The 5,678-nt window shown below is 39.5% G+C and overlaps 1 long non-coding RNA gene across 1 annotated transcript in view; it reads left to right on the plus strand.

Moving 5' to 3' along the window:
• Positions 1-3,874, plus strand: part of LOC117958211 — an 8,116-nt gene extending 4,242 nt beyond the window's left edge. Inside the window, exon 3 of the long non-coding RNA XR_004659663.1 lies at positions 3,774-3,874. This is a non-coding gene — a long non-coding RNA (uncharacterized LOC117958211). The remainder of the gene's footprint in view (positions 1-3,773) is intronic.
• Positions 3,875-5,678: the final 1,804 nt, after the last annotated feature.

Genomic DNA, 5,678 nt, shown 5'->3' on the forward strand with positions numbered 1-5,678 from the left:
GGGGGGGGTCAATCCAACATCAGTAAATCTCTCTCTTTCTCTTTGACTGCATAATTGTGTGTGTAGGTGTAAGAGAGAGATATTTGAATAGTGAGTGTGTGTATCGTATGTTTCAACTTCACACACACAGACAGACACACACACACACACGTATGCATGCACGCGCACACACCGAGCTTTTGTTGTGTTTACAGGGCTGTCCTGTAACTAATACCCCACATGTTTGATCCCCAGCCTGCTCACTCACAAATTAATCCAATTAAAAATAATTTTAAAAATGCATAACAACTATACCAACAGTATCATTCCCAAAGAAAAATAACTACTTGAGAAATAGAAATCCTAACAGATAATAAAAAAAAATTATTTGGAAGACTAATATCAATAACACTCATTATGAACAAATCCTAATTACTAATAAACTAAGGAAATAGGTTATTACTGGACATGGAAATGCATTAATAGTGATTTTATGAATAGGAAATCAAAATATCAAAAGTGAACAGTTCACTGACTACAGGATTTCACATTTTCATCAAATTAACATTGTATTATGGCATCAATATGTATTGCTTATTATATTGCTTATTAAGGTAAGTCATCCTGTATGTAGATCATTCTTTATGTCCAAAGAACTCAGTCTGTTTATGTTTTTTTACATAAATTAATTTATTAATTAACGATCTACTGTAAGTTGAGGTGACATAACTGTGGTCGCAGGCTTTTTAAATTACTTTAAAAGTAAATTAGTAGTAGTAAATTACTCTAAATGCATTGCAACAATTACATTTGGCCTCCATCGAGTGACTGAACCGGAGCTTGAGGCTTGGCTTGCTAAATGCTAAGGATGTTAAATCAAACTTGCAATAATCTGTAATAAATGTAATATTTGACATATTAGGATAGTTCTTATGAGTGTTTAATCTTACTTTTAAATTTTAAATTTTCGAATTTCTTATACACACACACACAAACACACAAAGACACACACACACACACACACACACACACACACACACACACATACATCCCAATATGCTGTCCTTATTGAGTTAGGGAGCAGGAACACATGCAGAGGGGCCTCGTTGATCGGGTGGGATGGTGGAGTGGCGGCGCCATGCTGCCGGTCTCCCAAACCCCTCCCCTGCTTTCTCTCTCTCTCTCTCTCTCTCTCTCTCTCTCTCTCTCTCTCTCTCTCTCTCTCTCACGCATATGTGAAGATGTTCAAACACACTCAAGCACAAAAAGACAGACAGATACAGAAACACGCAAACATGACACAAACCTACACATTCCTGACAACACACTGGCCGAAAGGCGGGACAAATTGAGTCGTTGTAGTTCAGTGAATGGGATTTGTAGGCGGGAGGGGATGAGGGGGGTGTCCTAGTCCAAAAACATACAAAACACCATCAGCAGTCCTTTTCGTCCTGTCTGAAATGCAATGACCACGCTAAGGTGAGACACTGTGTGTAATGATGATGGTGCAAAAGTGCAAAAGTGAACAGTGCAGTGATTGAACAGTTCAGTAGATCATGATAAAATGTCAACTGTGACTATAAAATACAAACAGAATAACCTTTAAACTGACTGACTGAATAACAATAAGAACATTATGTAACAAGGAATAAGTTATAAGATGTAAGATGTAGGTACATTTCTATAATGATGATCTCAATGAAAACTGTGACTTTGGAACAATGACCATAATTTCAAACTCCTTATAACCAATTTCATAAACCTCATTAAAGCCAACAGAGGGGTCTCTGTGGAGTTGTTGCACCACAGAATACAACAAACATACATGCATACAATATACATGAAATAATAGTAGGAATAAAATACAAGAACAAATATTTGAATATATACAAGTTGAGAATACAAAAATGTGCAACTGCTTAAATAGTGTGATAAAGTGTAAAAACAGGTGAAACTCAAAAAATTAGCATATGGTGCAAAAGTTTATTAATTTCAGTAATTCAACTTAAAAGGTGAAACTAATATATTATATAGACTCATTACATGCAACGTGAGATATTTCAAGCCTTTATTTGATATCATTGTGATGATTAGGGCGTACAGCTTATGAAAACCCCAAATTCAAAATCTCAGAAAATTAGCATATGACATGTAATCAATAAAAACAAGAATTTTAAAGACAGAAATGTCAGCCCTCTGAAAAGAGAATCATGCATATGTACTCAGTACTTTGTTTGGTCCCCTTTTGCTTGAATTACTGCCTTACTGCGGCGTGGCATGGATGCTATCAGCCTGTGGCACTGCTGAGGGGGTTATGGAAGACCAGGATGCTGCAATAGCGGCCTTCAGCTCTTCTGCATTGTTTGGTCTCATGTCCTTCATCTTTCTCTTGGCAATGCCACATAGATTCTTTTTGGGGTTCAGGTTAGGAGAGTTTGCAGGCCAATGTAGCACAGTAATCCCATGGTCATTGAACCAGGTTTTGGTACTTTTGGCCGTGTGGACAGGTGCCAAGTCCTGCTGAAAAATGAAGTCAGCCTCTCCATAAAGCTTGTCTGCTGAAGGAAGCATAAAGTATTCTAAAATGTCCTGGTAGATGGCTGCGCTGATTCTGGACTTAATTAAGCACAGTGGACCAACACCAGCAGATGACATGGCTCCCTAAACCAACACAGACTGTGGAAACTTCACACTGGACTTCAAGCATCTTGGATTGTCTTACTCTCCATTCTCCCTCCAGACTCTGGGACCTTGGTTTCCAAATGAGATGCAACATTGGCTCTCATCATAAAAGAGGACCTTGGACCACTGAGAAACCGACCAGTTCTTCTTTTTACCTGGGCTAAAGTTCTTCTTTAGCCCAGGTAAGACGTTTCAGACGTTGTCTGTTGTTCAGGAACGGCTTGATAAGAGTAACACAACATTTTAAGGCCATGTCCAGGACCCGTCTGTGTGGTGGCTCTTGATGCAGTGACTCCAGCGTCAGTCCACTCCTTGTGAAGCTCTCCCACACATTTGAATGGCCTTTTCCTGACAATCCTCTCCAAGCTACGGTCATCCCTGCTGCTTGTGCACCTTTTTCTTCCACACTTTTCCCTTCCATTTAACTTTTTATTAATGTGCCTTGATATGGCACTTTGAGAACATCCAACTTCCTTTGCAATTACCTTTTTGAGGCTTTCCCTCCTTGTGGAGGGTGTCAATGATGGTTTTCTGCACAACTGTCAGGTCAACAGTCTTCCCCATGATTGTGAATTCCACTGAACCAGACTGAGAGACCAATTAAAGGCTCAGGAACCCTTTGCAGGTGCTTTGGATTAATTAGCTGATTAGAATGTGATGCTTTGAGCCTACAATACTGAACTTTTGCACCATATGCTAATTTTCGGAGATTTTGAATTTGGGGTTTTCATAAGCTGTACGCCATAATCATCAAAATGATATCATTCACCAGTGAAATTGTGGGGGGGGGGGGGGGGGGGGGGGGGGGGGGGGGGGGGGGGGGGGGGGGGGGGGGGGAGCTAGACTCTCTGTGGGTGGTGTCAGAGAGGAGGAAGCTGTCCAAACTATATTCTATCTTGGACAATGTCTCGCACCCACTCCATGGCTGGCTGACAAATCACAGGAGCACTTTCAGTGACAAACTGAAAGTAGATATTTTTGTTGTATTTGAAATTGTATAGAATGATCCGTGTTATTTTTGGGAAATCAAAATTAGGTAGTTAAAAAGAAACCCATATTTCTGATATAGACATTTAGACAACGGGTCAAATTTGACCCTAAGACAACACAAGTTGGAAATCTGAACGTTTTAGCTCAAGGGGATTTCTCTTAAATACATTTACCTCATTATTTGAACATAAAAATACAACATTATAACATTGTAGATATGACAGAAAATATGGAAGTTGTTACATGTCCACTTTAAAACCCTAATCCCAGACAAAAAGTCATCATGCATCATAAAGGCCAATTTTACAGTTTATTGTCTGTCTGGATTTATTTTGTAATAACTTGTAAAACATCAACCTTGTTGTCTACAGTCAAGATATGAACATCATTTTTTTTAGGACAAACTGGGTTATTAGAATATTTGGGTTGCAGTGAGGTCACTTGCATGTTAAAAATGGTTGTAGGGCCTTAAAACAAATGAATAATATTTTAACACAAAATAAATAAAACGGAACATGAATCTTTCAGATATGTATTGATATCACAGACAGATAATTAATAAATAAGCCATTTTCTTTTCTAAAACACTTCTCATATGTCTTGGGAGTCACTCTGTGAAGAAATAATCATTATAACTGATACAGTTGACAAAATACATATATTTTTTCAAAGAAAGTCAAGACGCTTTTGCTCTCATGACATTCACTTATGCCAATAATAACATAATAATGTCTCATTTAATGATATTACACCCACAGCAATGCTACACAAGCAAATGCGTGTCAAACATGTGCTCCTCTTGGCATTCCATACAGCAAATTGGCCTTTTTGTCCCCTCTGGCTTTCCATACAAGAGGGGTGACGTTATCTCCCATATATGGGCATGCTGGGGCCTTTGTTTCGCTGAACACAGACAGGGGAGGGACGGAGCGCGAGCTAGTGGCAGAAATGAGCTAAAACGCGATGAATTATGGACATAAAGTGGATCAATCTTGGATGTAACAGTGTGGATTTAAAGCCCAAAGACCCCGAAAGAGGCTGAAAGTTCCAGGCTCAATAGAAAACCACCTGAAGAGGCTAGAAAGACCCGGACGAGACCTCCGTAACCGCTAACTCGTCATGTTTTAGAGGCAACTTTTGGTGAGTCAATAACTGTTAAAAATGATTAAACTATAAAACAGAGGTGCTGTTTTTACTCGTGGGCGAGTTTCTCGGTCTCAGAAGGGTTAAAGGGATACGAAAAGGATTTGAAGTGATAGTATTGTGTAATGACTGTATCAGAGCTGCCAACTTTTCCCCAAACCTTGAAGTGAGTTTTTCGGGGGGGCCAACCCATATTTTGCCGCGTACAAAGCAATTTCTTCTCTCTATTTCCGCTTCATTATCCTTCAGGGTTTAAATTGGGATTTGTTAGATGTGGGGGGGGGGCTGTCCCTAGGGGGGTCTGGGGGAGCGCCCCCCAAGTCTTGCACTATGTGTGCAAAACTGTAGGGTTTAGAGCCTTTGCATTGTTGTAGTATCAACAGGTTTTAGGGCATTTAGCATTTACATTATTTACATTATTAACTTATGATATAAGAACTGACCCAGACAATGTGCCAAACATAATGAGCCACATGAAGCGACAGTAGCATATGTCAGCAACAGCTGAGAAGATTTGGGTCTGTGGTGAACAGGTCCAGGGGTCCCTGGTGTAGGGACCAGGGACCCAAAGTTGAATTAATGTTGAGGGATAAACTAAGACCACTGAAATTCTAAAGAATAAGAACCACTGATTTAAATACATTCTAATCCTTTAACCTTTGTGCCAAGGCTCAGTAATGTTTGGCCCTCATCCTCTGGACCCCACTTACTGTATTTACTTTTTTGGGAAAATAAAGACTATTTGTTCATTTTATGAAAACTTTAATGAATTATTTATAGTTACATTTAGAGATGCCCAGAGGTTAGAGAAGTCCAATAGTGGCCCAACGTTGCAGTGTGTGTGTGTGTGTGTGTGTGTGTGTGTGTGTGTGTGTATATGTATG

The sequence above is a fragment of the Etheostoma cragini genome, chromosome 15 (genome assembly GCF_013103735.1).
Source record: "Etheostoma cragini isolate CJK2018 chromosome 15, CSU_Ecrag_1.0, whole genome shotgun sequence".
In the NCBI taxonomy this organism is placed as follows: domain Eukaryota; kingdom Metazoa; phylum Chordata; class Actinopteri; order Perciformes; family Percidae; genus Etheostoma; species Etheostoma cragini.